At 41.5% G+C, this 23,748-nt stretch overlaps 1 long non-coding RNA gene and 1 pseudogene across 3 annotated transcripts; one reads left to right on the plus strand and one right to left on the minus strand.

Moving 5' to 3' along the window:
- Positions 1-949: 949 nt before the first annotated feature.
- Positions 950-23,661, minus strand: LOC149122705 (uncharacterized). Of its 3 annotated transcripts, none has more exons than XR_016219359.1 (4): positions 22,839-23,661; positions 21,871-22,003; positions 4,402-4,537; positions 950-1,367 (listed from the first exon to the last, which is right to left on the minus strand). It is a non-coding gene; the product is annotated as an uncharacterized LOC149122705 (long non-coding RNA). The 3 variants fall into 3 exon arrangements; XR_016219360.1 differs by lacking the exon at positions 22,839-23,661 and adding an exon at positions 22,489-22,803; XR_016219358.1 differs by having other exon boundaries at positions 953-1,367; positions 22,902-23,655.
- On the plus strand, positions 1,593-1,660 carry LOC127486144 (U6 spliceosomal RNA; annotated as a pseudogene).
- Positions 23,662-23,748: the final 87 nt, after the last annotated feature.

A 23,748-nucleotide genomic window follows, 5' to 3' on the forward strand; every position in this document is an offset into this window, starting at 1 on the left:
TTAATTTGTTTATTAAATCTTTATTATTTGAAAGGTGGATTTAGAGAGAGAGGGAAAGACAGAGATAGCTTTCATCTGCTGGCTCACACCCCAGAGAGTTTCAACAGTTGAGCCTGGGGCATGCTGGAGTCAGGAGCTTCATCCAAGTCTCCCACATGAGTGGCAAGGACCCAAGTCCTTCGTCCATCTTCTGCTGGTTTCCCAGGTGTTTAGCAGTGAGCTAAATTGGAAGTGGAGATTCCTAAACTCAAAGTGGAACTCAGATGTTATGCTGGCCTCACAGATTGCAGCTTTCCCCACTTGGCCACAATGCCAGCCCCTCTATCAATTTAATTCCTCAAAAATAGCTCAGTAATGTTGGCATCTATCTCATTTTGTTTTTTCTCTGTTATTATTCAACTTATTGATGTCTTATTTTTGTTCACATTATTCCTCTCAATTGCTCTACCTGAGGTGAGTAGGGCTGCTGTGTTGCTTAAATGAAGTGTATGCTTTAGATTACTCATTTACTGAGTGCATGTCATTCACATAGCACTTCACTGAAGTTCTACTATGTCCCAAATCCTCTTCTAGGCAGAGAATTTAGACCACTTTTCTCTTAGGCCCAGATCTTGCCTTTAACATACTACTAGGAATTTAGTAGCTCATGAAATCTGCAGACTGCATAAATGAATGAATATTTTGAGGGCTGTGTTTTTGTGGAGGAACTTCATAGGAGACCGAAGGAATAAAATAAATCAAAAGCATCCACAGTATATAGAATGTATACTATTTTACAAGTCACAGAGAAGAGGAAGAAGAAGGAAAGTAGTAAGACTAGAAAGTTTGTGGCAAGACTAACAGGCGCTGGTCAAGAACTTAATAAGCACATTAGGAAAGCAGTAAGGTTTCTTTTTTTTTTTTTGAGGAAAAGTTTTTATTTCTAGTGATGAAATTGGCTACAGAACATTATGAAAGTTTAAAAATACAAAGAGAAATTGTCTATAATTAATAGATTCAAAATTTGACAATCAGTGAATATCATCATTAGTCATTACCAACAAAGATTCAAAATTTGACAATCAGTGAATATCATCATTAGTCATTACCAACAACAGTTATTGATTTGAAAGGCAGAGTGACAGGAAGAGGGAACCACTGTTTCACTCCCCAGACACTTGCAATAGCCAAAGCTTGACCAAGCCAAAACCAGGAAGTGGGAATTCATTCTGGATGTCCCATTTGGGTGCAGGGACCCAAGCACTTCTGCCATCCTCCATCTCCTCCCAGGGTGCACACTAGCAGAAACTTGCCTCAAAGCAGAGAAGCTACCACTCAAGCCAGGCATTTGTATATGGGTTGTGGGTGTGTGGTGGTGATAGCAAGCCCTCATAGATAAAAAAAAAAAGACAAAGTTATTTCTATGCCAAGGAAATTACTCTGTAGTCTTTCTCTTATAAACTACGTATTGCTGAACCTAGATAATTTTTCCTTTATTTAACAATGACATGAAAATGTCAGTTGAGTTGGCTTTCCTGAAGACCTTGTTTCTTGAATATTAGTGGCTAGCTGAGATAAATTCTTTTCATCTCTTTCTCGCTTCGGCAGCACATGTGCTCGCTTCGGCAGCACATATACTAAAATTGGAACGATACAGAGAAGACTAGCATGCCCCTGCGCAGTAAGGTTTCTTTACCTCCCTGTAGACTCTGCTCTCCAGAGGTGAACAGGGTCCTCTAAACCCACTTGCTGCACACACAAACACCTGAGTGTTGTATTCTCCCACAGGTGTTGGAGACTGATATGGTGTTCTGATTTATATTTACATAATGGCTAGTGACATCGGGCATATTCACATGTTTTGACCATTTACATTTCTTCTGAGAAATGTCTATTCAGATGTTTCTTCACTGTATTTTTTTGAGTTTTTCCAATTCATGTAAATGTTCTGGAAATCTGTAAACATTCAGAGTTTTAATTTTTCCTGCCATCTGTTCATTGTATCTACACTCTGATGTTTATTTTGTTGTGAAGAAGTATCTTAGTTGGATATACTCAAATGTCTCTGTTTTTATTTTTGTGACTATTGCTATTGGAATCTTACCCAAAAGCTATTGTCTGTTGACAATATTTAGAGTTTCCCTATGTTTACTTGGGTTTGGGTCTTATGATTACATTTTAATTCACTGTGAGTTCACTTTCACATAGTGTAAGAGATGTTGGAGTCTCTTTTCAGGCTTCTACATATGGATAATCAAGTTCCTCTGCACCACTTGTGAAAGAGATTCTTCTTTCTCCAGTTCATTTTAGTTCCTTTGTTAAATATGAGTTGCTGGTAGAAATTTGGGTTTATTTCTATGCTACCAAGTCTTTTCCATTGAACTATGTGTCTGTTATTATATCAGTGCTAACACTTCTTCCTTTTTTTTTTTTTGCAGTTTATTTATTTGAAAGGCAGAGTTACAGAGAGGTAGAGGCAGAGAGAGAGAGAGGTCTTCCATCCACTGGTTTACTCCCCAAATGGCCACAATGGCCGGAGCTCTGTTGATCTGAATCCAAGTGTCAGGAGCTTCTTCCAGGTCTCTATGCAGGTGCAGGGGCCCAAAGACTTTGGCCATTTTCTACTTTTTTCTCAGGCTATACCAGAGAGGGGTATAAGAAGTGGAGCAGCTGGGAAACATACTGGCACCCATATGAGATGCCGGCACTGCAGACGGTGACTTTACCTGCTTTGTCATAGTGCTGACCCCTGTAATATGTCTTAAAATATGGTGTGATGTCTCCAGCTTTTTTTTGCTTTATAATATTGCTTTAGATGTTAAGCATCTCTCATGTTTCTATGTGAATTTTAGCATCATTTTTTCTAGCTCTGAGAACATCGTTGGTATGTTGATTGGGATTGCATTGAATTTGCAAATTGCTTTTGGTAGTATGGATATTTTGGTATTATTCTTCCCATTCACAAACATAAGTTTTCTGAGAGACTGTCAAAAAGCCTTGACAAAAATTGGACTTTATTACACAAAAATTCATCACTTTTTGGGATCATTTAAATCCATAATTTTGCACTAATATTTGATAAATAATTAAAGACTTTGAGCATTTTAGTAGGAGAAATTAAAATATTTATCAATTTATTCAAATATTGTTTAGATGTGATATTCAAATATTGTTTAGAGCCATTGTCTGTATTCCCTCTAAATTAGGATATTTTTGCTTTTTGCCTGTTAAACTTGTCCCTTGATTCAACAACCCTTTTTAATGTAATGTAAACTGAAAATGTCATTTAATAAGCTAAAAAAAATGACAAAGAAGGAAAAAGAAGGGAGGGAGGTTGAGTATATAATTATGTTCTCCGAATTTTTTCTATAAAACATATTGAATCATTTAAAAGCTAATTAAAATTAAACTCAAAATTGGACCATTATGACCAATATTTAAAACAAGTGATTAAAAACTGTAGATGTCTTCAATTTTGATTATCATTCTTTAGAATATCTGAAAGAAATCCGGTTTCTCACTTTAAAATATACCAGTGTGTTAGAATTCAGTATTAAATGACTTTGTTTAAAAGTGTTATTTAATCTATCGCTTTAAGTAGTAATACTATGGCCATTGTAAAACAAAATCCTTATCATTTTTCATAAAACAGAAAGGGCCTTTAAAACATCATCACTAAAAATATTAAGAGACCTAAAATATAACATTCTTAAAACCCAAGTGATACCATTCAAAATTTTCAAATATGCAGGGATAGTTCGTGTCAAGTAACTAAATAATTGTGAAGTGTATATATGGAATAGCTTCTATAAATTCTTTTGGCAAGGGCTGGCACTGTGGCATAGTGGGTGAGGCTGCCACCTGCAGTGCTGGTATTCCATAGGGGCATCAGTTCAAGACCTGGCTGCTCCACTTCCTATCCAGCTCTCTGCTATGGCCTGGGAAAGCATTATAAAATGGTGCAAGTCCTTGGGCCCCTGCACCTGCATAGGAGACCAGGAAGAGGCTCCTGGCTCCTGCCTTCCAGTCAGCACAGCTCCAGCCATGGAGGCCAACTGTGGAGTGAACCAGTGAATGGAAGACCACTCTCTCTGCCTGTCCTTCTCTCTCTGTGTAATTCTGACTTTCAAATAATATAAATAAATCTTCAAAAAATTCTTTTGGCAAATAGATGAAGCTACTTGTTATACATTTCAAATAAATAGCAAACATACTAGAAAAATATATTGAATAAAATTTAAGCAACTCATAGCTATACACAGAAATTTCTCACCATAACAACATAGCAACCACTAAATTTCCAAATTCAATTTTCCACAACTTAGAATCTTTAACTCCAGAAGGAGTACAAAATTGACAGAACAGTGGCCTATGTATCAGGATACCTAATGCTAATACAGAATTATCCCTGCCACAACTTACCTATGTGACCTTGAACAGTTCACTTTATTTCTCTGGGCTTGGCATTTAGCATCCTCATATGATAAAGGAGGCTTGGATAAGATCAGTTGTACTCTATCTTGAGACTTCAATGATCTCTCAGTTTCCAAACAGACACCTTAAGGGAAAGTAAACCTTTAGATCAAAGCTTACATTTTTAAATCTAAATATATTTTAAACTGTTTCTACAACTAGTACAAAACAACACATTCAAATGTGTACCATGCCACTTTTCAATATTTGGGAATAATTAATGCATCATTTTAGAGCATTGTCTTGAGGCCAGTGCTGTGGTGTACCTAGTAAAGCCACTGCATGCAGTGGGGGCATCCCATATGGAGGCCGGTTCAAGTCCAGGCTGCTCCACTTTCCATTCAGCTGTCTGCTATAGCCTGGGAGAGCAGTAGGAAGTTGGCCCAAGTCCTTGGGCCCCTGAATCTGCATGGGAGACCCTGAAGAGGTCCTGGCTCCTGGTTTCAGATTGACATATCTCTGACCTTTTAGGCCATCTGGGGAGTGAACCAGCAGATGGAGGACCTCTCTCTCTCTCTCTCTTCCTCTTGTTCAATATCTGTGTAACTCTGACTTCCAAATAAATAAATAAATAAATCTTTTAAAAAATCAAAAGAATATTGTCTGGCACACAGTGAACCACTAAGTACAAGATATTATTAGTAATATTAGATTGAAATGTTGAAATAAACTAGGCAATAAGCCTTAAGATGCAAATTAATACCAAGAAATATAATCTCAAATTTCTGTGTTCAACAAGGTAGTCTCTTTTCACTACTAACTTTATACTAAATAAGATATTTTGATATTTTGTTAAGAGTAAATTTATCGGGGGCCAGCGCCGTGGCTCACTTGGTTAATTCTCCACCTGTGGTGCTGGTATCCCTTATGGGCAAAATGTTCTAGTCCTGGTTGCTCCTCTTTCAGTCCAGCTTTCTGCTATGGCCCGGGAAGGCAGTAGAGGATGGCCCAAGTGCTTGGGCCCTGCACCCGGATGGGAGACCAGGAGAAAGCACCTGACTCCTGGCTTTGGATGGGCACAGCTCCAACTGTGGCAGCCATTTGGGGACTGAACCAATGGAAGGAAGACCTTTCTGATTTCTCACTGTATATAACTCTACCTGTCAAATAAAAAAATTATTAGTTTTTCATTAAAACTGCAGTATTGAAAAAGTTCTAAAATCCCTCTAATTCTAAATGTCTGTGACTGCTAACTCATTAGCACATATTGCATTCTTTACATCTGGGTAATCATGACAATTCACTTTTAAATGATTAACAGATCTGCTGTTATATATAAATACATGCTTTTCCGAAAATCATACAATAAGCAGGCTACATACTTTACTTCAAGTAAAACTGCCATATCCAGTCCTACAATTGTAAATAAGACAGTTTCAATTGTTCAGCATTATCAATTATAAATTCCAATCGTGTAGCAATACTCATAAGAATTTAGGGGGCCGATGCTGTGGAGTAGCAAGTAGAGCTGTGGCTTGCAGTGCTGACATTCCAATTGGGTGCCAGTTCAAGTCCTGGCTACTCAAATTACTATCCAGCATTTTAGGCAAGTAAGACTTACTATCCAGCAGTAGAGGATGGCCCAGGCCCTTGGGCTCCTGCACCTGCATAGGAGACCCAAAAGAAGCTGCTGGCTCCTGGCTTTGGATTGGCAGAGCTCCAGCCATTGTGGCCAAATGGGGAGTGAACCAGCGGTTGGAAGACTGCTCTCTCTCTCTCTCTCTCCTTCTCTGTGTAACTCTGACTTTCAAGTAAAATAAATGAATCTTTTTTAAAAAAGGATGAAATAAAAAGGAAGATGAAGATTACAAAATTGTTTAATTTTTTTATAGGAGTGTCAATTTGTAAAGTCAACAACAGGAGTCACTGTGCACTTACTCCTCATGTAGGATCTCTGTCCTTAATGTGCTGTACACTGAGGCTTAATGCTATAACGAGTACTCAAACAGTATATTTCACTTTGAGTTTCTATGGGGGTGCAAACGATTGAAATCTTTACTTAATGTACACTAAACGGATCTTCTGTTAAAAAAAAAAAAGAAACTATCAATTCCCAACTTGACTCTCACTGGGATTAAACATGACAATAGGTCTGATCTGATTTCATCATCATTTAAAAAAAAATCATCTATTATTTTTCACTTTATGTTTCTGTGTGGGAGCAAACTGTTGAAATCCTTACTTAAGGTATACTAAGCTGATCTTCTGTATACTAAGATAATCGAAAATGAATCTTGATGTGAATGGAAGGGGAGAGGGAGTGGGAAAGGGGAGGGTGGTGGGTGGGAGGGACAGTATGGGGGGGAAAGCCATTGTAACCCATGAGACGTACTTTGGAAATTTATATTCATTAAATAAAAGATAAAAAAAATGAATTAGGTGGTGGAAGATTTCTGTCTCTCCCTCTCTCTGTAACTCTTTCAAATAAGTAATTAAATATTTTAATATGATAAAAATGGCAGAGAGACACAGAGACAAAGAGAGAAGGAAAGAGAAGCAGAGAGATATCCCATCTGCTGGTTCACTTTCTATATGGCTACAACTGTGCAAGACCAGGTTTCAAGTCCCCATTGAGGTTACAGTTCTCCAAATTAGATGACAAGAAGGAAAGAATTTGAGTTATTATCCATTTCTTCCCAGGGATATTAACATGAAACTGATTTGGAAGTGGAGTACCCAAAACTCAGATTAGCACTGCAATATATGATGCGGGCATCTGTTGTGATGGTTAACAAATTGGAAAACCTAGAGGAAAAATCAACAGATTCCTGGACATACACAATATACCAAAATTAAGTCATGAAGACACATAGAAAAGCTAAACAAATCAAAAACCAAGACAGAGGTTGGATGAGTAATAAAGACCCTCCCAAGAAAGAAAAGTCCAGGATCAGACAGCCTCACTATTGAATTCTACAAGTCTTTTAAAGAACTAATGCTTCTCAAACTATTCAACACAATTGAAAGAGAGACAATCCTCTCAAACTCCTTCTATTAATCTGACAATGACTCATTCTATCATTTATTTATACATAATGTTGAGAAAATCAGAAGTATTTGTTAGGACTTCTGCTAAAATGCACTAGATTTATAATTTTTAAATACATCTTTCCTAGATGTAATGCAGTCCTTTGCTACTTTAGAGTATCAGAAATTTAAAATGTTGGACTTGTGCTGGGGTGGAGCAGGTTAACACCCTGGCCTGAAGCTCCAGCATCCCATATGGGGGCCGGTTCAATACTCAGCTGCTCCACTTCTGATCCTGCTCTCTGCTATGGCCTGGCAAAGTAGTAGAAGATGGCCCAAGTCCTTGGGCCCCTGTACCGATCTGGGAGACCTGGAACTAGCTCCTGGCTCCTGGCTTCGGATCAGCACAGCTCTGGCAGTTGCGATCAATTAGGGAGTGAACATCAGATGGAAGACCTCCCTCTTTCTCTCTGGCTCTCCTCTCTGTCTGTAACTCGACTTGTAAATAAATAAATAAATAAATTTTTAAAACAATTAAGAAATTTAAAAAGGGAAAGGTTTTTAAAAGATGTATTTATTTATTGTGAGGCAGAGTGACAGATATAGAGAGGAAGAGAAAGAGAGGTCTGCTATCCACTGGTTCACCCCTAAATGGCCAGAATGGCTGGAGCTGGGCTGATCTGAAGCCAGGTGCCAGAAGCCAGGAGTCAGCAGCTTCCTCCAGGTCTCTCACATGGGTGCAGGGGCCCAAGCACTCAGGGCATATTCCACTGCATTCCTAGGCCATTAGCAAAGAGATGGATTGGAAGTGCAGGAGCAGGGACTCAAACTGGTGCCCATGTGGGATGCTGGTGCTGCTGGTGGATGCTTAATCTACTATGCCACAGAGTGGGCCCAGGGAAAGGTTTTAGGAAGACATCTTTCATGTAGACTAGGCTGCAATATTGCAAGGTAAGGTTTAGCTTTTATTTCCACACATCAGTATTCATCTTTTAGCAACTATAAATACTGAATATCATACATATAGACATAAATATAGGTAACTGCAGATTTTGTGGTCATTCTTTCTAATTCTCTTTTAATGTCTGCTAATAGGCCATCTTATGGATTATTATATTGATGTTACCTGTACACAACCATCAGGCATTTCCACTGTTGAATGTGTTTATGTGTACAGGTAGTTTTGTTTGTGTGTACATGAATGCACATTTGATGGAGATAGCACTGACAGTAATACTGTGAGAACTCCTAATGCTGATTTCAAACTTTCTATCCTCTGCAGAGATGGCTGTCATTGAAGTAGACCACAGGGCCCCTTTGCTGTTGTGGACTGAAATGTGCCTCCCTAAAACTCAAACACTGAAGTGCTAACCACCAACATAACTCTACCTGAAGAAAGTGCTTTTAAGCAGTTCAAATGATAGATGTGTCTGTCACATCAGAGAAGGGCTTCTGGAAAAATCGAGCCTATTAGCACCTTGATCTGATATTTTCAAGCTCTACAACTCTGAGAAGTAAAATTCCATGATTTAAATCATATTCTCTGTGGTATTTTCTTAGCAAATTAATATATCCTCATTTCTGCTAGCATTTTCTGCTGTCATCTAGAAGGTCCTCGTGATTAGCAGAGAAATATAGAAAGTAAAAACTATGATTTTAGATTACCAAGTATCTACTAACATAAAAAAGATATCCCAGAAGCCACCTACTACCATCCTCCAGGACCCAGGAAAAAAAAAAAAAAAAAAAAAAAAAACAGGAATGAGTCAAGTTGTGGGGCAGTAGAAAAGTGAATAATGAAAGATCACAGCAGACGTAAATAAGGAAGGGTTTGATGCTGTGGTGTAGTAGGTTAATGCCTTGTCCTGCTGTGCATGCATCCCATATATTGTTGCTAGAAGACCAGGTTCTCCACTTCCAATCCAGCTCCCTACTAATGCACCTGGGAAATTGGTGGAAGATGGACCATGTTCTTGGGTGCTGGCACCCACATGAGAGACTTGGAAGAAGCATCTGGCCTTGCAAATAAAGAAATCTTAAAAAAATAGAAGCAGTGTTAGCACTGTTGGAAAAACAGACACATAGTTCAATGGAAAAAATAGGCAGCTGAAATAAACTGACTTTTCTACAGCCAACCCCTATTTAATAAAGGAAATAAACAGGAGAAAGAAGAATCCCTTTAGCAAATGGTTTAAAGGAAAGTGATTATCCATATGTAGAAGCCTGAAAAGATACCCCAACACCTCATACACTATGTAAAAGCAACTCAAGGTTAATTAAAAGTCTAAATATAAAACCAAAACCTTGAGAGCTTGTTTTGAGGTTCTAGCAGGGGAGCGCAGCTACTCGTATACCCTTGACTGAAGACTGGTCCTCCTCTAGTGGGGAAGGTCATCCTCTTCGACCGAGCACGCAGCTTTGGGAGGGACGCACATGGAGTGGTGAGGGAGGAAGGGGACACCCGCCTAGCCAGCCAGATCAGCCGAAGCAACCCTGGCGATCAATGGGGTGAAAGATGTTGCAGCCAGATCACCCTCACATTCTGAGTTCACGCCGGAGCTGAGGGAAGGAAGCAATGCCGTCGGATCTGGCCGCTCTGCGGGAGTCTGAGGAACAACTCGCACCAGGTGGCCGCCATTCCGTCGTCATGGGTAAAGGAGACCCCAACAAGCCGAGGTGCAAAATGTCCTCCTATGCCTTCTTCGTGCAGACGTGCCGGGAAGAGCACAAGAAGAAACACCCTGACTTCGGTCAATTTCGCAGATTTCTCTAAGAAATGCTCGGAGAGATGGAAGACCATGTCTGCAAAGGAAAAGTCCAAGTTTGAAGATATGGCAAAAAGTGATAAAGCTCGTTATGACAGGGAGATGAAAAATTACGTTCCTCCCAAGGGTGATAAGAAGGGAAAGAAAAAGGATCCCAATGCTCCTAAAAGACCATCATCTGCCTTCTTTCTCTTTTGCTCTGAACATTGCCCAAAGATCAAAAGTGAACACCCTGGCCTGTCCATTGGGGACACTGCAAAAAAATTGGGTGAGATGTGGTCTGAACAGTCAGCCAAAGATAAACAACCATATGAACAGAAAGCAGCTAAGCTAAAGGAGAAATATGAAAAGGATATTGCTGCATACCATGCCAAGGGCAAAAGTGAAGCGGGAAAGAAGGGCCCTGGTAGGCCCACAGGCTCAAAGAAGAAGAATGAACCTGAAGATGAGGAGGAAGAAGAGGAAGAGGAAGAAGATGAAGATGATGAGGAAGAGGATGAAGATGAAGAATAAATGGCTATCCTGTAATGATGAGTGTGGAGTGTGCGTGTGTGCTCAGGCAGTTGTTTTGCTAAGAATGTGAATTCAAGTGCAGCTCAATATTAGCTTCAGTATAAAAAAACTGTACAGATTTTTGTATAGCTGATAAGATTCTTTGTAGAGAAAATACTTTTTTTAAAAAATGCAGGTTGTAGCTTTTTGAGGGGCTACTACATACAGTTAGATTTTAAAGCTTCTGATGTTGAATGTTCCTAAATATTTAATGGTTTCTTTAATTTCTTGACTTGTGTATGGTAGCACAGCAAAGTTGTAGGAATTAGTATCATTTGTAAATTTGGATTTTTTGTTAGGATGTTGCATTCTGTGTTGTTTTTTTAAAAAAACATTTTGTAATAAAATTATGTATGTTAAAAAATAACCCAAAACCTAAGTAAACATATGAGAAACTGTAAAACATAAGCAGAGACAACAGTTTGTGTAAGATTCCAAAAGCACAAGTAACAAAAATAAAATATACAAATTTGAGCATATCAAATTAAGATACATCTTCACAACAAAGTAATCAACAGAGTGAAGATACAATGGATGGAATGGCAGGATACATTGAAAACTCTGACTATGACAAAAGATTGATAGCCAGAACATACATATATAGAACTGGAAAAACTCCAAACAAGAAGCAAAATGTACACGTAAGAAATGGGCAATGATCAGAATACAGGTTTCTCAGAAGAAGAAATCTCAATGGTCAAGACATAGATGAACATGCCCAATATCACTAGCCATTAGGGAAATGTAAATCAAAACCAATAGCAGACTCCATCTGTGGGAGAAGACAATGCTTGGGTTTTCATTTGTGCAACAAGTGGGTTTAGAGGACCCTGTTCACCATTAGAGGGCAGAGTCTACATGGAAGTAAAGAATCCTTAATACTTTCCTAATGGGCTTGTTGAATTCTTGACTAGTGCCTATTACCATTGCCACAACCTTTCCAGTCTCACTACTTTCCTTCTTCTTCCTCTTCTCTATAGCTTGCAAAAACAGTATATCTTCTATATACGGAGGATACTTTTGTTTTGTTTTATTCCTTCTGTCTCATGATGTTCCTCTAAGAAATCACAACCCTCCAAATATTCATTCATTTATGCAGTCTGCAGTTTTCATGGGCTACTACATGGCAAAGTACTAGGTTAAAGGAAAGGTATAGGTCAGGAACTGAGCAAAGTTCACAATGATGTAGTATTATCTGGGGAAATGAACCTGATGGAAGACATCTCTCTCTCTCTCTCTCTCTCTCTCTCTCTCTCTCTCTCTCCTTCTCTCTCTGTGTAGCTCTGATTTTCAAATAAATAAATAAATCTTTAAAAACTAACTAAATAAATATACTAATAACCTGGTGGCAACACCTTTCTATCAGAACATGTGAAGCACTCAAACACAGTTTGTCCCAGAAAGTCAGCCATAGTTTTCAAGGGCACACCTTCCACTCCATTTGTGGACATCTCTGTGTGGAGTAAGGGGCACTTATTTCTTCCCCTCTTCTTTCTTACCACTCTCACAGTTATAACTTCTTCCACAGAGCAGTCTTTATGAAATTGTAGAACTAATATCCTCCCATTTCAAAAATGTCATGGGTTTAACCACAGAACCCAAAATAAGACAAGTAACTGGCCTTCTTAAATTACACAGTGTGGAATGTAAGATTCTCAGTGGATCACTGGGTAACTGTAAAGTACTGGGCAGAGAAAAAGATGTTACTTATCTGTATTTATGATGTTGTAATTCTCCAATTTATGCAAACTCAGATTAAAAGGGCTCCAGATAGTGGGCAACACTGTTGCATAGTGGGTAAAGCTACTGCCTGCAGTGTCAGCATCCTATATGGGTGCCGGTTGGGATCCTGGCTGCTGCACTTCCCATCCAGCTCTCTGCTGTGGCCTGGGAAAACAGTAGAAGATGGCCCAAATCCCTCATCTCCTGCACCCACCTATGAGACCTGGACAAAGCTCCTGGCTTCTGGTTTTGGATCCAAACAGCTCCAGCCATCCATCTCTGCTTCTACCACTCTGTAACTCTGCCTTTCAAATAAATAAATAATTATTTTAAAAAACAGCTTCATCCCAAAAGAAGCTCCTGGCTTCAGACTGGCACAGCTCCAGCTGTTGCTGCCAATTGGGGAGTGAACCATCGGACAGAAGACGTCTCTCTCTCTTTCTCTCTCTCTCCTCTCTCTGTGTAACTCTTTCAAATGAATAAATAAATCTTTAAAAAAGTAGCTCCAGTTATTGACAACACAGTAGACTTGCATTAATTTTAGTTCCCTTCTTATTTTGCAAAGGGATCAGTGGCAGGTCAAAACAGTTGACAGCCTTGCTAACAGGAGAAGAAATAGCTGAAGACAGAAAATGAAAAGCAGCCAAATACATCATCAAAGAAAGAGAAGTGGACCCCATCCAACACAAACCTTTAAAAGTGGATGCTCACAATTGACGAGTGAAACAGCTGCCCACTGAAATCTTATCTAGGGAGGGAAGATGTCCTAAGTTCTGCTTCTGTAAACTCCAGTCATAAATCTATCCTAATAAATCTGTCCCCGGCATCACTTTTACAAACATACTGGACCCACTGACCATTGGAAATGTGGACCTAAGTCATGAAGGCTGCCATTTAAACCCACCAATGCTGTAACAGCTAAGAAACTTGAATTTGATGCTCAGTTCTCAGGAAATCATTCCAGCTGAGCCTAGGGCCATTAATAGAAACTCCTTGGATCCTCCACTGTCTCTGTGCCTGTTTGAAAGAAGGGAGTTTTCCCACCCCAGGTTTCTGGAACAGCTTCAAATTCCACATTGGAAAAATCTGATAATTAATATGAGAGGGATCAATGCACACTTCACACTGCTCCCCACCAGGAAGATGAGGTGCAGGATGAGAGCAGTGGGGCAGATCCCAGTCAGATCCTCCTTCCCACCCCTCTGCTGCCCCAGGCTCCCTGCTGAAGGCCACCCAGCCCCACCCTGCAGGAACCAGCCCAGGAAACATCAAGAGACGTGGCCAGACTGCATTCTGAGACCACCCACAGTGGGAACCCAGCTTATTTAACTGTGGAGAGCTGGAGTCTTTCTGCCTTCCTTCCCTGCGTGTGCATGTTCCCAGAATGCTGCCCCCTCTCTCCTATAACCACTAAATAAAGCGCATTAGGGACAGTTTGGGTGAGGTCCTGCAGGAGAGATTCCAGGCACTGGGAGCCTGGGAAGTGGAGGTGGGAGACAGAACAGCCCGGGTCCCAGTCCTGACCTCGGGGGAAGCTGCCATGATCTATGGCTCCCTGGCACCCACCCTTCTCCCACACGTATCCCAGCCCCTTCCTGCATGCCAAACCTGCAGCAGAAAGTCCCTGGAGCAGGTACCCTTTCTTCTGGACACACGGGGATCGATTCGGGGAGTGGCGGGAAGAGACTCCCTGGTAAGTGGGACCCACAGGTGGAGGATGAAGAGGGAAGATGCAGCAGGAGGCAGGCTCGGGGTGAGCACTTGGAAACTCCCTGGGATAGCACGTGCAGAGCAGGAGATGCGGTAAATGCCAGAGAAGGAGAAGCACAGCCCCCAGGGCTGACCCTGATCAGGGAATGAACTCCCTCTGGTCCAACTCAGGCCCCAGGGAATGGCAGCAGCATGCGCATGTGCACAGGCATTCAGAAGGCATAATACATCCGAGCTCCTGGGAACTCTGGGAAATGGAGTACAGGCCGCAGCATCCCTAGAGACACCAGCTGACCCTCCCAAAGGCTGTAGTCAGGGGTGGGTGCCCACAACCAGAGGGCCTTTGCTTTTATTCAGTCCCTCCTTCCTTTCCTTCCCCCCACCAAAATCTCAGGGATCAGTTGCTTTCTTCCTTTCCTGAATCAAATCTGAAAGAGTGACACTCACTGCTGCTAACTGACCCCAAATCCTGGCTCCCTCATAACCTCTGTCTCTTCCAGAAAAATCTTATTTACTACTTTGGCCCTAGAAATCATAAATGACTATGATAGAATGTAGCTTTTAACAGAGGTGTAGAAGGCATGGTTTAATGTCCAGTTTTGAGAATACAATTTTCATTTGTGTTTTATTGATGTTTATAGTTCTTTTAAGATTTATTTATGTATTTGGAAGTCAGAGTTACAGAGAAGGAGAGCCAGAGACAGAGAGAGAGAGAGAGGTTTACCATCTGCTGGTTCACTCCCCAATTGGCAGCAGCAGCACAGCACCGACCCCTTATAGTTCTTTTCAAATCATTTTAAACTGTCTTTTTATTCATCTAGTACAGAGACAGAAGAATGGACACAGAGCTAACATAGCTGCGTATTCAAAGAGACAGGTTAAGGGGTTAAATGCCTTATATCATAGCATTTATACCTTAGATTAACTCTGGGGACAGTATTATCTGGAGTTTACAAAATAGAAACTGAATGGAAAGAGCTTAGAAAAGCATGGTGTTTTTTAATATCATAAAAAAGTCTAAGTTAAAGGCCAATCAAGGGGCCAGCACTGTGGCATAGCATGTAAAGCATTGACATTCCATATGGGTGGAGGTTGAACCCGGCTACTCTGCTTTCGATCCAACTCTCTGCTATGGCCAGGGAAAGTGGTGGAAGATGGCCCAAGTCCTTGGGCAGCTGCATCTGTGTGGGAGACCCAGAAGAAGCTCCTGCCTGCTGGCATTGGAGCTGTACAGCTCCAGCAATTGTGACCAATTGGTGAGTGAACCAAAAGATGGAAGATGTTTCTCTCTCTCTCTCTCTCTCCCCTTCCTCTCTGTGTAACTGTGACTTTCAAATAAATAAATAACTGTTTTTAGAATGTCAATCAATATATAATACTAGCTTAAAGATATTTCTTTTGTCTTGTGTCTCAGTTTTTAAAATCTGATTTATCAAATGGAAAAATGTGAGAGAGATGAAGAATACCTACAAAAATAATTTACTGTAATTATTTACTGTAATAATTTACTGTAATGATGTACTGTAATTTACGGTAATAATGTACTGTGAAGAACCACATAGGATTATAACTTGTCTAGAAAACAAAGGAGATTCAAAGTTGCTATTTTTCATGGTTATTTTTTCTTATTTTTAATATCAAGATAGTATATAAATATTATGCACTCCTAGGTATTTGTGTGTTGTTTGATATGTTTTATTTTTAATCAGAAATTCAAAGAGATAACTGGGTAACATGAAGTTCTGTGTTTCTGATTACTTCTCTCAATTAGAGATCATGGGATTAGAGGTGGTGCTAGATTAAGAATGCTTCAATCTTTATCCACTGACTTCACACCAGCATTTACTATGTTAAACAATATTCTTGGGGTAGATGGCTCTTTCTTGCCAGACTGTAAACTTCATGGGGTCTAGAAACATATTTGCTTTGACACTAAAACTCAGCATCTTGACAGTCAGTCTTTTAGTTGAATAAATACATGATATACAAAATAAATATTTCTGCCCCTCAAGAACTGCCTAAGAGAGAAGAAAATAGAAATCAATTTGATGACTCTCAGTATTAGGTGAATATATAATTTGTCATTCTGACATAAGCCTTGTCATAAAAAGGGCATATGAATAATCACACAGAGTTGAAGTGTATGAACACCTAGGGCCAAGTGGATTAAAAGTTCAGCCTAGCTATGTAAGGCATTCCATGTCAATAGGAGAGGAAGGAGGAAGAGGGGAGGGAGTGTAGGCGGGAAGGTGGTTACGGTGGGAAGAATCACCATGCTCATTACTTAGCAGCAAAGAGAGAATCTGTGATCATTTGTTGCTTAAGAAAGGGTGATAGGCATTATTTAATTATAATGCAGGCATCAGTGTTCACCTGTCTCTGAAATAGGAAGTCTATAACTCAGAATTCCTTGCTGTTTCATCAAAAACAATTCAAAACAAAAACCTAATTAAGCATAAGTGGAAGTTGTGCATTAGAAGTCTATTCTAATCTCTAGGAGGTTCAGGGGTTGGAAAATTCATCTAAAATCTTGCTGCCAAACATTGTCCCACACATTTTCCATGAACACTACCCTTAAGCATAAGCTTTTTTTTAAAAAAAGATTTATTTATTTGAAAGTCAGAATTACAGAGAGAGGAGAGGCAGAGAGAGAGAGAGAGAGAATCGTCCATCTGCTGGTTTACTCCCCAATTGGATGCAATGGCCAGAGCTGAGCTGATCCAAAGCCAGGAGTTAGGAGCTTCTTCCAGGTCTCCCGTGTGGGTTCAGGTGTCCAAAGACATGGGCCATTTTCTACTGCTTTCTCAGGCCACAGCACACCTGGATTGGAAGTGGAGCAGGCTGGACTCCAACCGGTGACCATATGGGATGCTGGCACTGCAGGAGGCAGCCTTACCTGCTATACCACAGCACCAGCCCCCATAAGCCCTATCTTCTGCAGAACCAGCACCCCAGACACCAGCCACCACATGGCATCCCATGGCACATTCAACCCTGGCAATGTTCTGCAGCTCTTGCTCCTCTCCACTTTCACTGGAAGAATCTGCAACTCCTTGTTTTCATGCAAGTAATTCTGATTCAGATGATGCCCCTGACACAATTGGCTGGCAAGTGCCATGGCATGTGTCCACGGCCTAGCTAAATGCAAAGCTGGAACATTTTAAACTTTTCACTGCCATGGTGAGACACGGACTCCATCTGATGAAGTAGGGGATTTTTCAGGGAGTCTAGAGAATCAAATATGACAAAATGACAAATCTTAACCAAAGAGTGCCGTGGTACAGATGAAGAGAACCCAAAATGTATTTTTCTATCTTTTCTTTTCTGAGTTAAGTGCCTAAAAACAAAGCCAATGAGGGTTAAACAGACCCATTCTGAAAATTCCTTAACATCTTCATTTTCATCCAAATTAATATATTACTTGAAGGAAATAAATTTTACATAAATGAAAATGCAGTACCACAGACAAGTGTACAGAACATAGCCCTTCAGTTAGCTTCAAACCATCTGGGTCCATTAATGTGTTCTTCCAGAACCCAAGCTGCAGTACAATAGAACCACAGCCTCTGACATTCCTCCTCCACCCTGATGGATCTTGGGTTTTCCTCCCACCTCCCCTCTCCTGTGAATACATCAGTAGCAGGATAAATGGAATCCAAAGATACGATGATGTTATTTAACATGGAATAAACATAGTGTTTTAGTCAGTACAATCCTCAATACTACAATAATAATTCCGAGTTCACTGACTATGAAACTAAGTATATGAAATCTATTCCTAAGTAATCGTACCATCGAGAGCTGAATGTAGACTTTCAGAGGGAAAGAAAGAGAGAATTGTGTAGAGATGTGTATCTCTATAATAGAGATTTACCGCTGTACTTTATAGACAGTACACCATGTTTGTATTTTCTTGTTTTTTTATTTTTTTATTTTTTGCAGTCTGGAATAGTTTATTATATCCAGCTTGTCACTTTGGAAATTTTATGATTAGACACTAATATACAACAAATTTTGAATCCTTACAGACAATATAGAGCACCCTAGGCCCTCCCAAGGGCAGAAAACAGACCAAGAGCTCACAGATTGGCTGCAACTGCAAGAAGCAGATGAAAATATCGTCAGAAAGATACATATTCCTGCAGTGTGGCTGCTGAGCAGTTCTGCCCTTATGGATCTCATCTCTGTTTCAGATCATTAAAGAAAGTTACATGCTTTCTGACATTTCTAAAGATTTCAATAATGAGAATCTAATATATGTTCACTATGCTAAGAGCTTCAGAACAGCCCAAAGATGTGGGCCATCTATTGCTTTCCCAGGCCATAGCAGAGAGCTGGATCAGAAGAGGAGCAGCTGGGACTAGAACCGGAGCCCATATGGGATGCTGGCACTTCAGGCCAGTGCTTTAACCTGCTGTGCCACAGCACTGGCCACAACGTAGTATTTCTAATAGAAGAGATGGTTAAGTCATTAACTCCTCTAAAATACAAGTTAAGTATTAGTTTTGAAACTCTGATTCATTCATGAGAAAAACAAAAGGTTAATTTTCACTCTTTGCTTCTGGGTATGTAAATTTTCTTCTAAGAAATTAATCATGACTTTTACATCTCAGACCCTATTATGAGTAAGTAGAGAATATTGTGGGGTCATACGCTCATTCTATCAAAGGAACATTTCTCCAATTAAAGAAAACATTATGGGCATCCCATATGGGCACTGGTTTGAGTCCTTGCGGCTCCACTTCTGATCTAGCTCCTGGCTATGTCCTGGGAAAGCAGTAGAAAATGGCCCAAGTGCTTGGGCCCATGCACATGCATGGGAGAACTTGAAGCTCTTAGCTCCTGGCTTCAGATCAGCGCAGCTCCAGCCATTGCAACCAGCTGGGGAGTAAACCATCAGATGGAAGACCTCTCTCTCTCTCTCTCTCTCTCTCTGTGTGTGTGTGTGTGGGTGTTTGTAACTCTTTCAAATAAATAAACAAATCTTTAAAAAAAAAAGCCATGAGTCAGGGAAATTTCATCCAGGTCTCTCGCTTGGGTGCAAGACTCAAGGATTTCTACCATATTCTACTGCTTTCCCAGTATGTTTTCAGAGACCTGCATCAGAAGTAGAACATGCAATGGTGCCCATAGAGGATGCTAGTGCTGCAGGTGTTGCTATAACCCATTTTGCCACAGTGCTGGCCCGGTAACAATTTTTAATTCCTAGGAATTAACAGGGAAGAAAGAAGTATGGCAGGATACCTTTTTTAAAAAAAATATTTTATTCATTTGAAAAAGTTATATGGAGAGGTAGAGAGTGAGCTGATCAGAAGCCAGGAGCCAGGAGCTTTTTCTGGGTCTCCACATGAGCAAAAGGGCCCAAGGACTTGGGCCATCCTCTACTGTTTTCCCAGGTGCATTAACAGGAGGCTGGACTGGAAGTGGAGCAGCTGGGACTCTACCAGCACTCATATGGGATGCCTGTATTTCAGGCCAGGGCTTTAACCTGATGTGCCACAGTGCTAGCTCCAACAGGTGACCTTTTACGCTCAATAATCTCTTCTTGGTATTGGCAGCAGTTTGTAATTTTTTGTTTATTTTCCTTCTTCTTAATCTATATTTTTAAAAAAATTACAAAAAGTTCCAGCACCCTGAGAACCTCCATCACAAGGGCATACAATCAGATGTTTGTCCAGAAAAGGGTGGTGTAGATGCAAGGTGGAAAATGCAAGGTGAGTTGATTCATCTTTCTCAGGCTGTGGTTTCCATGGGCAACTTTTACAACCAACTGCCTGATTTGTTCCTCTTCCACAGAGTGGAAAACATGTTAAGTCATCCTATTTAGCCAAAAGCCAGTGGCAGCACTTCAATACGTCATCAATCCAGGGCCAGCATTGTGGCACAAAGGAGTAAGTTGCCAACTGCAACAGCAGCATGCCTTATGGCACTGCTTTGAGACTCACCACCTTCACTTCTTGTCCAGCTCTTTGCTTGGGAAAGCAGCAAAGATTGCCCAAGAGTTTGGGTTCCTGCACCCCCATGGGGGACTGGGGCAGACTTCCAGGGTCCTGGCTTCAGCCTGGCTCACCCCAGCTATTGTGGCCATCTGGAAGTGAGCCAGATGAAAGATAGATCTCTCTCTCTCTCTCTCTCTCTTCCTTTTACCTAAACATACATTACATACATAAATGAAGATGCATCAATGTAGCAACTTGTTGAGGAAAAGTCTTCTGATTATTGCAGGTACTGTCTCAATGCATAAAAATATTCAGACACAAAAATTATAAACTGGTTTATATTTATATTTCTCAACCACATACTTTTCAGAAAAAATTGTCTGCCACTCAGCATCAGGTATGAGTCTGAAAGCATTCATTAAAAAATCAAGTAATTTTACTAAGCACAAAAACCTCTAGTATAGACCGCATATAAACCAGTGGCTTCCATGGGTATACACAGATTGATTTTTGTTAATTTACAGGGATCACTGCACTTCCCTGGCACGGAGCTGTCTGAAGAGTTTAAACACTGATGGGTGTGGCATTATTTCTGATATTTGCTTATTATCCAGAGTGCATTTATTCAATATCTATCATGAACTCCACACTCTATATATAAATCTATTTCAAATATGTTGATATTTAATGGTACTTACACACTTACAAACTGAGCTGATCCTCCTAACTTCTCTCTGGAATAGCTATGCCTTTGACATTGCCTTTTTTCACACATATGGAAATGCATAATATGCTTCTGTATGGTACTTCAGAATTTATAAAAGGCTTTTCAGGTAAAATTTACATAACATCATGTGAAAGTGGCCAAAGGACACAGTCTTCTCATTACAGAGGGGAGAGGTATGAAGTCACTCTCTGAACAGTTACTCAGATTCTGTCAATCAGGTTCAGAACCTTATTAGGTATCAGATACACATCTAGATTTTTTCCCTACTGTCTCTTTTTCAGAATTCCCAGCTTATGAGTGAACTTCAGTCTGAATGAATGCTAATATTCAAGGTTCAAAGTGAAAAAATTACTGAGGTTTGTATTGGTGAGTAAAGCATGTGTCTAAATGTTACTTGTATTTAATAATAAGTATTGAATCACATGAAACTGAATATAAGATTATGCAAATTTTTAAGATGAAGAGCATATATTTAAAACCACATTCTTACATTTTGCAAACGTGTTGAAACAGCTTACTGGAGCATGTGTTTGGCATAGTGGTAAAGCCTTCCACATCCCAGTCAGAATTCTCAGGGCTCAAGCCCTAGCCCTGCTTCTGCTTCTGGCTTCCTGCTAACAGAACCCTGGGAGGCAGCAGCTGATGGCTCAAGTACTTGAGTCCCTGCCACCTGTGTGGGAGACCCACACTGAGTTCCTGGCTTCAGCCTGACCCAGCTCTGGTTGGTGCAGACATTTGAGGAATGAGCAATAAATGGAAGGGCTCTGCCTTGCAAATAAACAAAAATAAATATACAGACATTTACTTAAGGTGTCTTGCTCACTTTTAAATGATTTCCCTTTTCACAGTAAAATGCCTAACTGTCCTCTTTAGTTACAATGCATGTTTTGCTCTCCATGTCCACTCCTGAGCTCCAAGTACTGGCAGCTCACCCTAGCATGCTGACTGGTTCCAATGTTCAAGTACTCATCGCCCATTCTCTTTTGGTGGGTCTACTGGAAAGAAAGGAGAGTATCTACAGTAGTTAATATCTTACTGTTGCTCTTGCTGTCCACCTGCAGGCCTGAAGGATGATCAGCTGAATACACACTGTGATGTTCTGGACGTAGTTTCCAAACTTCAGTCACTTTGCAGTGGAGGGACTCTGTCCTCGTCAATCACCTGAAAGCCTGCAGGAGTAGGGAGAAGCTGTGTTTGAAGAATTCACAAATACAGTGCATTGAAGCCAACCACTACCACCCCCACCACACCCCTACTTCAGGGTTCTGGCAAATCCCAAACCAGGAGTTTGGGACCAGCAGTGGTTCAGGAGGTGACCTCAACTCCTTACTCTGAACAGCTCCAAAGTGCCTGGTGCACCCAGCGGGAGCTCAGCGCCTCGACCTCCCGCCCTCCTGCCCTTGCCACCAGGACGCCCAGCTCCCAGAGCCTCCAGGAGGCCTGCAGCAGACCCGCAGGTCCAGGTGCACTGGGTTGTGCATCCAGAGAAAACCCAAAATACAGGCCCAGCTCAAGTGTCACCTCCCCACAAAGTCTCTGTATCCTACTCCCTCCCGGAAGGCTGCGGGCCAGCACTCAGAACTGGGAGTCGCGGCATTTGGGGTTCACCCATGCTCCCATGAAGAAAGATGCCCCCGTGGGAACCCCACTCCACCTGTGGGCAGGGCTGGGGAAGGAGTGCCGAGTAAGCCTCCACCCTAGGACTGCAGCCTGGGAAAGTCCAGGGCCCCAGCCCCCTTGCCGGACATGGGGTCTCACTAAGTGTGCTCTGAGCCAGGGCCTCAGCCATCAGCAGCTCTCTTGCTTCCAGAATCTGCTGCAGGACAGCTCAGGCTCCGCCCAGCGGGGAACCTTGGGCCAATCCTTCCTGCACTGGGGCAGGACCAGCGCTGCCAGACCCGCCCCATGTAGGCTGGCTATAAAGGCGGTGGTCATTGGTGGGCAGCTGGTAGTTGTGGTGTAGGCTGGTGATGTGGGTCGTTTAGCTTCTTGGCTGTTTTGTACCTTGGGGCTAGAATGCAGGTGGTGGCCCCTGAGTCAGGAGGGTCAGGAGAAGAAGAGACAGACCTGGTAGTGTGACCGCCCACCTCTCCTGCCAGCCCTGCTGGCTGAGGCTTGCAGCACGTGCTGCGCTTGGGGAAGTAATGAAGGCCAAGTCTCATCAGGAAAACCAAGTGCGCGGTGCTGATTTACTCACTGACACAGCATCTGTGTGGTCTGCATGGGCAGACAGGGGGAAGGGTTTCGTAGGAGGGCGCTGTTGGCACACTGGGCCGCATGCAGCTGCCTGCTATAGGCATCCAGGGCAGCAGAGTCCTGCAGGGTCCCTAGAGTCCTGGACATGCTGTGCCTTCCATCATCCACCCTCCTGCACTGATGCTGGGGGAAGTGCTTCTGCGGTTGATATCTCATTTGAATCCATGGTCATTTTCTCATGATGGGATGATCTCACACAGTGACAATCATGGGACAAATCACTGTTCTGCAGCATCTTCCTACCAGGAGCATTGCAGGTAGACAGGGGGCCACGGGTGACCAATGGCACCTCCTGTGCATGGTCTCTGGCCCATCCAGGACCGAAGGTGGAAAGGAAAGGAGAGGAGCCGGCTCAAGGGAGTTCTGCTGTGGGTTCCATCAGGTGCAAAATGTCTCCCGATTGCGGTTAACCTTGCAGGGAAATTGTTTCCTTTTGTGGGCCAGAGACCCCATCTGCTTTATTAGCTGTGCAGTGTATTGATAATTAAAATTTGGGCAGTCCTATCTTTAGTCCTCACAGTGTAGTTACATTCTGAGGAACTGATGAAACTGCTCAGTACTTCGGGACTGAGTGTAATATTAGGTGGGTAAGCCTGTTGTTGGCTTTTGGTTTATAGCTATTGGGCAACTTTATTTGGTAAAAATGCATTCAGGCTCA

This window comes from Oryctolagus cuniculus, chromosome 13 (assembly GCF_051225735.1).
Source record: "Oryctolagus cuniculus isolate XC-2025 breed Fujian yellow rabbit chromosome 13, ASM5122573v1, whole genome shotgun sequence".
Classification (NCBI taxonomy): Eukaryota; Metazoa; Chordata; class Mammalia; order Lagomorpha; family Leporidae; genus Oryctolagus; species Oryctolagus cuniculus.